The 12609-nt window shown below is 40.7% G+C and overlaps 1 long non-coding RNA gene across 1 annotated transcript; it reads left to right on the top strand.

The window, feature by feature from the left end:
• The first annotated feature begins 7620 nt into the window (after positions 1-7620).
• Positions 7621-12247, top strand: LOC118525786 (uncharacterized). Its single transcript, XR_004912311.2, has 3 exons — positions 7621-7975; positions 10337-10418; positions 10675-12247. It is a non-coding gene; the product is annotated as an uncharacterized LOC118525786 (long non-coding RNA).
• The last annotated feature ends 362 nt before the right edge of the window (positions 12248-12609 follow it).

Below are 12609 nucleotides of genomic sequence, written 5' to 3'. Positions count from 1 at the left end.
GACTCATGACCCCCAGCCTTGCCTTAAAGGCTCTCTTTCCGAGTTTAGCCCCATCATCTTTCCAGTTTATTCCCTTCCCTAGGCAGTTCCTTCATTGTGCATTCTCATAGCTCATTATTGGTGAGTTCACTGTTGTCCTTTGAAGCACTTTATCACTGTGGTAATCTTACATTCATTTGTGTGACCGTTGGCTAATATCTGCCTCTCCCACAAAATTCTAATTTCCATGAAGGCAGGGACCATGCCTTTTTGCTCATTATTGCATCCCCAGGGCCTAACATAGTGCCTGACACATGGTAGCCATTAAAAACTACATTAACTAAATGAATGAATTAATTTAAATAATAATTGCTGTTATTCTAGATTTTAGGACTCAGCCTACACTAAAATTAATGGTGTATTTTCACATTTCCACCCACCAAAGTTCTGTCTTCCTTCTCTTTTTTTCCTCACATCTGAGAATGTTTCATGAGATCTGTATACTAGGATTATCTTTCCTTTCCCCATTTATTTTTTAATGGAGTCACAAAATTTAACTCACTCTACAATTTGGATTGTTAGAAAAAGGAGACTACTTTTAATTCTGTCTAAATTTAATCTAGTTGTCCTCTGCCAATTACCACCACCCCCATCCCAAACTCCCACACATTGGTTAGCAGAAAAAAAAAGTCAAATATGGTTTAAAGTCTGATCAGATCCAATTATTTAAATAGTCAATTTAGACATCAGGCTTTCATGTAAACATGTGCAATCTCTCAGGTAGCCCCTGTCTTCTGTTTCCTTGCTAAAGTCTGAGTCTATGTGTAGCTTATCCAATTTTATAACAACGGAGATGAAGGACTTCACTCATGATGTCCCGTGCCTCCACTGGTCAGCAGGGCAATGCCCTTTGTCCACTAGTGTTTGCCTTGCTGACGTTTGGGCCTGGGGTCTGGTGCATAGCATAACTCATCCTTTAGCTCATTGGCTGTGGCAGGGCCCAGCAGTGTTCTCTGGCTGGTAAACAAAACTCCTCCTCCCTTATGTGTATCTAACTGGGTAATGGGTATTAAGGAGGGAACGTGTTGTGATGAGCACTGGGTGTTATACGCAACTAAGGAATCGTTGAACACTACATCAAAAACTACTGATGGACTAGATGCTGGCTAACTGAACATAATTAAAAAAATAAAATAAAAAAATAAAGACTATTTTTCATTGACTATCTGCCAAGATAGTTATCAAATAACTTGCTACCTTATTGACCGCCTGAGTCAGATCTAAAAAAAAAAAAAAAAAAATTCTTCTCTGAAAAAGGGTTAATATCCAAAACAAATAAAGAACTCATACAGCTCAACAGCAAAAACCCAAACAATCCAGTTTAAAAATGGGCAGAGGAACTAGACATTTTCCAAAGAAGATCTACAAATGTCCAGCAGGCACATGAAAGGTTGATCAACATCACTAATCATCAGGGAAATGGAAATCAAAGCCATAATGAAATATCACCTCACACCTGTTAGATGCCTATCATCAAAAAGACAAGAGATAACAAGTGCTGATGAGGATGTGGAGGAAAGGGAACCCTCATGCACTTTTGGTGGGAATGTAAACTGATGCAGTCACAATGGAAAACAGTGTGGAAGTTCTTCAAAAAAATAAAAATAGAACTACCATATGATCCACCAATCCTACTTCTGGGTATATATCCAAAGGAAATGAAAACAGGATCTCAGGGAGATATCTGCACTCCCATGTTCACTGCAGCATTATTTATAATAGCCAAGATATGGAAACAACCTAAGTGTCTATCAATAGATGAATGCATAAAGAAGATGTATAGAGATAACAGATATATAGCTATAAAAATGGAATATTATTCAACCATAAGAAAAAAGATCCTGTTATTTGTAACAACATTTATAAACCTGGAGTACATTATGCTAAGTAAAATAAGCCAGAGAGAGAAAAGACAAATACTGCATGGTATCACACATGGAATCTAAAAAAGCCTAACTCATAAAAGCAAAGACTAAAATGGTGCTTATCAGGGGCTGGGGTTGGGGGGAGGGAAGGTGAGACGTTGGTCAGAGTACAAACTTTCAGCTGTAAGATGTGTAAGTTTCGGGAACTAATGTAAAGCGTAGTGATTATAAATAAGCATATTGTATTATATAGTTGAAAGTTGCTAAGAGAGTAGATCTTAAATATTCTCACCACAAAAAAGAAATGGTAATTATATGGCCTGATGCAAGTATCAGCTAAGGCAATACATAAGTGTATGAAATCATATTTTGCAATACATAAGGGTATCAAATAATCACACTGTATCCCTTAAACTTACACAATTTTATATGTCAATTATATCTCAATAAAGGTGGAAAAAACCCAAAGTGTACTATAATTTTTTTATACCATGATTTAATATTGTGGAGAGGTTGACAGCCCTCTATAGATCCTCTAACCTGGTCCACATTCTCATTTATACAGCCCAAGTGGAACTTTGCAGGTTGCCTACTTATGCACATATTGATGCATAAGTGGAAAGGCTTTCAATTCTTCCTGGCTGTGGGACACATATATTGTGTGTGTTTTTCTTAACGATTTTATTTATTTATTTGATAGAGAGGGAGAAAAGGAGAGAGAGCGAGCACAAGCAGGGGAAGCGGCAAGCAGAGGGAGAGGGAGAAGCAGGCTCCCCACTGAGCAAGGAGCCCAATGTGGAGCCCGATCCCAGGACCCTGGGATCATGACCTGAGCTGAAGACGGACGCTTAACCAACTGAGCCACCAAGGCGCCCCACATATATGGTTAAGTTTTGGATTTTATTTTCAGTAAAGCCAAACCACGGTTAATTTGGGAGAGGCATATTTTATAAAAGCCACCCAATCTGAGAAAAAGTGAGGTTAGTATCGAGGTTTGAAAATTCACTGGAAGAACTTTAGAAGTCATGCTACTCGAATCTTTTACAGCTGATAAAACTAAAGCTCAGGGTAGTTAAATGATTCATCCAGATGACACGGGGTGTAGGTGTCAGAGCCGAGACACAGACACTAGTTCCACTGGCCCCTTTGGCCATTCCTGTGTACCACACTGCCTCTCGGAGAGGAAAAAAAAAAGGAAGAAAGGGAGGAAAGAAGGGAGGAAGGGAGGGAGAGAAGGAGGAAAGGAAAGGAAAGGAAAGGAAAGGAAAGGAAAGGAAAGGAAAGGAAAGGAAAGGAAAGGAAAGGAAAGGAAAGGAAAAAGGAAAGGAAAGGAAAGGAAAAAGGAAAGGAAAGGAAAGGAAAAAGGAAAGGAAGGGAAAGGAAAAAGGAAAGGAAAGAAAAAAGAAAAGAAAAAGAGAGGATATGCAGGTGAAGTAGAAAATTGCAGAAACCCACGGTATCTCTGGCCAGCCACACCATTCTGTGCCAAATGCTTCCCTCTGCCCAAGTCAGGCGAAGTATCAGAAGCTCGCAGGACACTGTGCATCTAAAGACCTGTTCTCGTGGGAAGGCTGGGATTGGAAATGGCCACAACGGGGGCAATCTGTGCACCACTCCCACTGCAAAAGACCTGTGAGTACCCAGAGAGTCGTCAGGAAGCCTGAAGGAGCACACATCTGTACATTTAATTTTGTTAATCAGTTTGCATAGCATTTCAGGATTAATGGATGGAATGCAGTTTATAAATGTCAGTTATAACTATAATGTTTGCCCTGTGCCATAACTTAATTCAATGAAGCTAAAGGCTAGTAAATTTAGAACCAATAAAAGGAAATACTTCCTTCCATTGAACACTCCACCCCTCAGAGACCATTGCCAGGAGGTCGTTGGCATGGTGCCAGCTTTGAGAAGGAATTTGACAGGCTTCAATTAGATATATATCCGAGCTGTCGAAGAGAAGGTGATTTAAGAGTTATAAAATCCTATGCTTTAGCGTATTATCAAAAGTGTGCAACGGTTGAGGGGGTACTTCACTTTACTCTTTACTTTGCTCAGCTTAACGTGGATTAATCACAACCGCTTTTTACAGTGAAGGAAAAACATAGTGCAGTTCAGAGTGGGATTCACGGTAAGGTTCTTGTACAGATGCCCCTTTGCACCACGTGGATGCTGAATTTCCCCCTGAATCCAGATATGTTGCTTTCAGCTGCGAAGGAAGCCAAGAGACCCCCACGGAGATCTCCCCCTCCAGCCTTCTGAGAAAAATCTCACAGGTTTCCCTGAAGATGAGGGGTGGCGCAACTGAGTCAATTAGCCACTCTCCCTTTAACTTCTGAACTGTGTGACTTTTCCCATTGGAAAAATCCACCTTTGAAACAGTTTCCACTGATTTCCACCAGAACCTTATGTCCGCATCAGTAACTTCCTTGGAAATAAAGGGACAGGGCAGAAAGCCCTAAACACTGTTCCTTCCCATTTTAGCTCAGACCAAGATCTAATGAAAGTCCATGCTAATACACCTGGACCCATCTAACATTGAAGATGTAGGGGGCTTACCCACAGGGGCAGTTTGGAAATGTGGGATTTGTCTTCTGGATATTTACATATTGAAATAGACTCTTTAATTCTATATTGTTCTTTATTTCATCCTTTTATTACAGCTAGGGCATTATACTGATTTTTTCAAGTTCTCAGATTGTCTCTGATTTCCATTTTTTTGGTGGTATGGGAGCTTTCACGAAATACTTGTTGTAAAGGGGGAACGTTAAATCCAAGGGTCTGAGAACCACAGATACAGAGCGTGAGTTTCAACATTCGCATACACTCAAGTAAAATTTTCCAACTGAGTATATAGTTTCCTGCTCTGTTTCAATGTTGATTTCTTCAACGTCATTGGTTGCTCACTGATGCTTCTACTTCTGTTAAATAGTGACCTTATTACCTTTGATTGCTTGCTATTGCTACCTTCATTCCACCAAATTCTGGATTTCCCATTACTTCAAGGACCCTATTCCGTCGTCTTTGTCCTGAAGATCAAGGCCCTTCCTTGTGACCACTGGTAGGTCTTTTGGTATTTTAGAGCAAACTCTTCCTGTGTGGATTTTCTGGAGCGATAGTAAAAATCATTTATGTAGGGGTTAAGGAATCAGAATCAGAGAACTATTTTTTCAACTCTCCAAAAATTACCAAACTTTCCCAAATCTCAGTTTTCTCATCTAGAAAATGCTGATAATGCTATCGACTTTCACTGGGATGTTCTAAGGATTAAGGGAGATGCCACACATAAAGGATTTAGCACCGTATAAACTGCAGACATGTGGAACTCTTTATTCTCTGCTTTTAATTTACATATGTGATTCTTTTGAGTATCAATTATATATTAGGTTTTTAATGACACCCGTTCTTTGCAGGATTTTGTCATTAAGAACTGTGAAATTAACCAGGTTCAGATTTGAAATATACCTACCAGTTATGGAAGATACATGAGTGCAAGTGTTTACTATTTCAATTTGATCTTAATTAGCAGGGTGAGAGATGCTTTTGATACAGCATGACGGTGTTTAGTTAATTCTCCTATTCAGTACTCTCAAGGGTGAAAGCTTCTGTTTTAGTGCTTGGTCAAGCCTTAAACGTTCTGTGCTTTGGCCCTGCTCTGTAATGGGAGTGTTCACGGCTGACGCTGCTAAGTGCACAGAGTAAATAGAAATTTTTATCAGTACAGTAAGTGTTCATAATGCTGACTGTCAGTGTAAGACTATGTCATACTTTTATGATTCCAAATATTAGAAGAGCAGCAAGGCTTAGGAGTGGCTGTGGACCCCTCAAATGTAAGCTGCTGACACCCACAAATCACTATTGTACATATAATAGTTCCCATGATACTTAGCATGGAACGAGTGAGGAACCGAGAGGCTAGGGGTCAGGATCTAACCCAAGCTTCATGATGACTCTCTGGAGCCATGCAAAGTCCCCAGCAGTCTTATCTGTGAAATGAGACCATCACTGGTAGAGATCAACCTTGCTACAGGCTTGCTAGGAGAAAAAAATGAGGTAAGTGTGTGCAAGAATGATATGGAAGTTCTGAGGCAGGACTGTACAATTGTGATGGCCTTCCTCCAAGTCCACTCCACTGTTAAGGAATCCAGGGATTTTTCAAGTTAGCAGTTGCATTAACACAGGCTATGTATGTGATGATACAGAATAAACGGTTTTACACTCAGATCCATCATCTTCAGAGGGATCTTCAGAAATCGTGTTGCCTCTCTCAATCGACTTCCTGCCATTTTTAACAAATGCCGATAACAAACAAAAATCCTCCATATGCTTTACTTAGGGTTGATGACCTAGATTTCTCTCATCTATCGACTAACAAATCCTGGTTGAGCAAAGATCTGTGCTGAGCTATGGAGTGTCTTCTAAGGATGGTGGTACCACCATGCTTATCGTGGGAGAGGTTCCAGTGTCGTAGGAAGAAACTAAGTAAGATATTACAGAAGGGAACAAACAGCCTATGAGGCAATGCCTCCTAAAGCAAGTTCAATCTACCCCTCTTTTCTTGACCTGTCCTCTTCAAAACTGGGCCTATGCTATCAAGAGAGCATTGGAGTGATCTGTGCTACCCTGGCACTTTTATATAAATATTAAATCCACTTGCTGTCCAAAAAAATGAATCCTACTCTTCCCCCCTTTGAATGTTATTAAATTAAGTCTCAAAGTATCAACATTTTTTTGGAACTCCAAAAGATAGCTTGCTTAATCTAGGAACATTCTTGGCCCCAGAAAAGATCTGAGGTGAAATCAGAATGATATTTTCTACCCTAGAAGGTCTTTTGAGATGTTATGTCTGGTCTGTGATTCCTGAAGCCCTGGTGAATCACTCAGTTTCAAAACTGATGATCTATACTACCCTTGGATTGCTCTCTAATGGTTTTACGATTCTTCATTTTATATTCCCAAGTAAAAAAGGGCAAGGACAGCATCTTTTACTTCTGCCATGTCCCCTGTACTACCCCACACGGAGCTAGCATTCAGTGCAATTTTAATACATATTTTGTAAGTTCTCCTAGGTAACATGAATAATTCAGGAACTCTTTTGTTAGAATGATCCTTTCATTCATTCAATAGCACATGCTGTTTATCCTTTTATTTAGCAACAGAAATGCTCCAAATCTTTAAACTGGTAGAGCCCAAAGGGCGTTTTACATCTGGTTCATCTGGTTCACTCTTGTGCTGAGTGCGTACCTCTCATTCTCCTTCTCACTTTTCTCTTCTCACCATATCCAACTGGTCATGTAGATTTATCGGTCCCATCCACCAAATCTCTCTCCCATCCCCTTCTTCCCCTCTACCCTTAGTTCTGCCTCCCTAATTCAGACCCTCCTGTCTTCCATGCAGACTGTTTTATGACCCTCCAAGTTGATTTTGCCACATTTACTTTTAATTTAATCCATACGTGTTTCTGGAGTACCGACGATGATGAACTGGGTGCTTCCTAGGCACTGAGGACAAAGACCAAATCTTTGCTGTCAAGGGGCTTTCATTCTAATGCTCAGAGATAAACACTAACCAAGAAAACAAACTAGATCATTTCAGATGGTTTTTAAGTACTACAAAGGAAATGATTTTATTACTGACTGGAGGGTATTAAGGGAGGATACTTTTTTTAGGAAAGGCATTTTGAGTTTGTAGCATTTAGCTGAGTTTTGAAAGATGAAAAGGAGCCAGCCAGCTGAAACTGGGTAGAGAGTCTCCCAGAAATAGACAGAGGCACAAAATTGGAACAGAGGATAAGCCAGCATGAACGGAGAATAGAAAAGGTGAAAGTGTCACAGCAGCTGAGATGGGGAGGTGGGCTGGTAGCAGATCATGTGGCTTCATCGGATATTGAAAGGAGTCTGGATTTCCCTCTAGGAGCAGTAAGACGGTACTGGAGAATTTTAAGCGGGGAAGAATATTATTAAATATAATCTAATTTTTGATTAGTTCACTCTTGCTGTCCTGGGAGATTGGATTGCAATATGAGCAGAGCCTGAATCAGAAAGGTGAATTAGGAGACTATGACAACAATCCAGGTAAGGGAAGACGGTGATGGAAAATGAAACAATGAAAACAGATTTAGTATGTATTTTGGATGTGGGGAGTGAGCCCAGATGAGAAGTAAAGAATGACACTTAAGATTGGAGTTTGAACATTTGGATGGCCAATTTTCCCATTTATTAAGATGGGCAAGGATGGACAAGGAGGACATTTCTCTCCATTCTCCACAAATAGAGAGAGCAGTTTTTTCTAAAATTTGTGTCTGGTTATGTTTTTGCTCACTTAATATATTTCAATCATCTCCTCGCCCAGACAGACCCTAAGCTTTGTATCATATGCATGACAACACCTGTACTCATTCCTATCCGGCCTCCTCTGCCATCGCTTCTCCACGAGGCACCTGCAGCCGCGGCCATAATGAGCTGCCCACTTCTCTTCTGCAGACTGTGCTTTCTCCCTTCTCCATGTCTCAGCACTCACTGTTTCTTCTGCCTAAGATTTCTTTGGCCTTCATCCTCTATGTTGCAACTTCCAACTTACCTTTCAAAAGCAGCCTGAGCGTTACCTTTTCTCCAAGGTAAGTTAGGCACTCCCCAGCATTCTCAAGCTCTCCTGAACAGCTTCAGGGATTGGGCCAATCACACTGTCTTGACTGGGTATGTTCCGACTTGGAGCTTTGTCATCAGTAAGGAGTCTCACTCCACTTTGTACCCCTAGAACACAACACATGACCAGAGAACACATGACCAGTGCTGAATAACTGTATCTAAAGGACGTAAAAGCTCGAGACACCTTTAACATACTACATTCTAAAACTATCAGTCTATGCAATTCTTCCATTTATACAGACACACAAATCACCAAACAGAGGGTATTTAGAGGTCCACAGTCTGCAATCTGTCATCCCCCCAATAGCCCCAGGACCTAGGCTGAGATGAACCTCACTACAAAGTCACCTTTGGAGAGTTATAAACCCTTTGGCAATTGCTCTGCAACTATTCTAGATCTGATTTATTTTTGGCTTATTTTGGTCCCTTAGGGGCATGGGCATGGATAGAACTGGAAAGGAAATTTCAGTATAGGTATATACCTGGATTTTAGCTGCGTTCAGGTTAGCATCTCAGATAGTACCATGAGCCCGTGAATGCGCTTTAGAAGTCACCGGTGACACAGCACTCCTTGGCAAGCCACATCACACGGCTCACTCCGGGGGCCACGTAACCTGTACCTCACCCCAGTGATCACAGCACTTTTCCTCCTTCTGGTGAGCAGGGTGGAGGTCTCTGCGAATTGCTTGTCTGCGTCTTATATACTTGGCATACAGCCCACAGCCCACCATGTACTACTCTTACACAGTTGTGTTGGCAAAGCTTTTTTTTTTTTTTCCCCCCTCTAGCTTAGCCATGGACATTTAGAAACATGGAAGATATTTTTGAACCAAAAAAAATAATAAAAACATGCCATCAGGATAATTACTTGATGGGTCCCAAGACCCCTGAGATTAGCCACTGCACTTTGAGGCAAGATGTTTTCTTAACGAGGAAGTCATTTTCAGCATGTCAAAGTCATAAAACTTAACACCGACCCCTCCCTAGATTTTATACTGCGTCTGGGCTGTGCTTGCCTAAATCTGCTGCCAGTAGATTTATATTCTAATAACTTGATTTTTAATTAGTGAGAAACCAAGGCAGTACCCGTTAAATGTCTCACAAAGCATTGCAGATGACTCTAAATGCCTTATGATATAAATACCTTTAGCAAAATGAAAACACAAGTAGCTTTGCATATATTTATATGTTTTGCCCTTTAAGTTTTGAGTTTAAAGGCTGAAAGCAGAGACAGTGGTAACAGGAAAGCAGCTTCCTCTGAAGATCCATGCATTAAATTAGTCTGACTCAACTCAATGCACATTTACCAGGCCCCTACTGTGTGCCCGGGCATGAGCAGGGGTTGTAGAAACAGTGACGCAGAGGGCCTGCCACCAAGTTGCTATTCAAAGAAACGTATTTCCCAAGGGAAACCTTTTCTCTCCTATTGAGTGGTCTCAAAAGACAGGTCAGACCAGGAGTATGCATCGATTCTGGGCTCCTAAAGCATTTTGTTGGAAATTGGTAAATCAAACAAAGGGAAGTGATGAGCTCTCTTCATTATAGTTAATTTTTGAAAAGTCAACATTCATTTCTCCTAAGAACTTAAGGTCCTTTTTTAAGTAAAAATTTTCAAGTAAAATAACTTAAACAACTAAAACAGTTTAAAGGTTAAATTGTCCGAATGAATAAAAGAAGGTATTCTGTGACATTTTAGCTCTGGGCTAGAATAAAATTTCTGGTTCCTTTTAACTCCAGACTAGAATAAAATTCCTAACCAAGCATGATCAAGAGTCTCTCTTTTATTAGGGAAACAGAGTCAGGTGAATTCCTTTTACAAAGAACTCTGTCACAGAATTGGTGTTCAAGACCGGGAAAGAGCAGAGTTGAGGTAAGCCCTTCCTTCCTTCCTTCCTTCCTTCCTTCCTTCCTTCCTTCCTTCCTTCGCTCAGCCAGCCAGCCAGCCGTGAAGGCGCTGAGCACGCACTTGTCGGGCAACCTCTCTGCTTCAGGCTCTGCGTCTTGTGCTTCTGTTTTCTCCTCATATTTCAAATACAATTCTTCCATCAGGCAGCATCATTTTGGTATGTTCTCCCTTCACTTACGGAACAGCATGTTTTGTTTATTTTGTTTGTTTGTTTTACCAGCACTAGCATACCATCTGCATTCTGGGGCACTTCTTTCCTTTCCTTGAAGAAGTAAGAGCACCCTCCAGACTGGTTTCCTGCCCGCTCGCCGCAGCCGCTGCCCAGCCAGGTGAATGGTCAGAGCACAGCAACCTGGAGGAAGCCGGGGGTCCTGAGTTGCCCCGGGTTGAATGGTCAGCATTTCTAAGAGTCTGTAGAAGAGAGACAGATGGCTCAAGGAACACTGAAGACGACTCCAGCCAACACTGTCTATTTCTCATTGTCACCACTCCTCTGCCATCTGGACGGATTCTGTTTGTCCTCTATTCTGTCTTTGGTATCTATCTTCGTTTGCTCAGGTTGCCGTAACAAAGTACCACACACTGGGTGCCTTAAGGCAACAGAACTTATCCTTTTACAGTTCCGGAGTCTAAAAATAAAAAGTCACGGTGTTGGCACGGTCGCTCCCTCTCGACTCTCGGTAGAGTCCTTCCTTGCCTCTTGCAGCTTCTGATGGTCGCCAGCATTCCTTGGTCTGTAGATGTGTCGCTACCATCTCTGCCTCTGTCCTCACGTTGCCTTCACGTTGTCTGTGTCCGAATTTCCCTCTTCTGAAGACACCAGTCATTGAAGTAGGGCCCATCCTAATCCTAATGAGATGACCTCATCGTAACTGGATTACATCTGCAAAGGCCTTATTTCCAATAATGTCAGGATTTAAAGGGTGTGTCAGGTGGACAATGAATTCCAGGCGGACACTATTCAACCCAATACAGTATCCAACTCCCTTTCCTTAGCCCTTCAAGTACAGGGGCTTATTACTACCAGGAGTATTAACATAGGGGCCTGCCACCTGGATCATTTCCTTGAACTTGTTCATGCAGTTGTAACTTGTTTACATCATGTGTACACTGTTCTTAAAGTCTCCTCAAATTACCTGGTGTGAATGAGTCATTTGTATGCTGCTGGGACCCTGACTCATACACCTGTCCTCCCAGGTACTTCCTTCATTGCCTCCAATGTTTCAGCTTGCTTTTGCTTATCACTTACTGCAGGAACATTAAGGATAGAAAACACTGAGCCAGGAATGGTTTGCTTTGGGACCCCATAGCCTTTGCAGTGAAGGACCATCCTGCTTGAATAAGCTTCTGCTCTTAATCTGAACTGGGCTGAAAGTTTTTTAGATAATGTGACACTGATAAAAAAGAACTCCAGCATAAACAAAGCCAAAAGGACGAGAAAGGAGATGGCATTAGAATACACTGGGGCAAGAGCACGAATGTTCCCATACAGCCAACAGAAATATTTTAATAACCATGGAAAAGCAGGAAAGGGACAGAAATACTAACAAATCAGATATGCCTTTGCTAACCTGGCTACAAAGTGGTTTTTTTTTTTTTTTCCTTTTTATCTGTCTGTGATTTATATTAATACATCCTTTAAATCCTAGAATAACTCCTTTTAGTATTCTCATATTGTACTTTAACTTAGGAATTCTACATCTATTATAAATGAAATTGGTTGTTTTCATTTTTATGATATCAGTCTCTGATTTGAGATTAGAGTTACGTTAAATTTAAAAATGACTTGGGAAGCCTTTTATTCTTTACATTCTGAAACAGCTCAACTAGAACAGGATTTCATTGTTCCGTGAGAGTTTATCTCTTGGAGATTTAAAAAAAATTTGCTGATGAAGTCATTTTGGCTTGACAAATATTTTGATAATCATTGACCAATTTAGACATGTCTTCTATAATAACTAATATAGTTAAGGTTTACATTGCTTTGGCGATTTTGATTTTATTGGAAATATCCATTTCGCTGAGAATTTAGTATCATCAATTTAGAGCTATATATGGCAGGTAGTTATAATGTTTAAATTTTCCTATCTCTTATTATATCCTCTTCTTTCTTCCCCATAATAATAAAGATATTAGCAACTGTCATGGTAATAAT

The sequence above is a fragment of the Halichoerus grypus genome, chromosome 4 (genome assembly GCF_964656455.1).
Source record: "Halichoerus grypus chromosome 4, mHalGry1.hap1.1, whole genome shotgun sequence".
Classification (NCBI taxonomy): domain Eukaryota; kingdom Metazoa; phylum Chordata; class Mammalia; order Carnivora; family Phocidae; genus Halichoerus; species Halichoerus grypus.
Note: the sequence above shows the minus strand (reverse complement) of the source record. Positions and strands in the feature narration are given on the sequence as shown.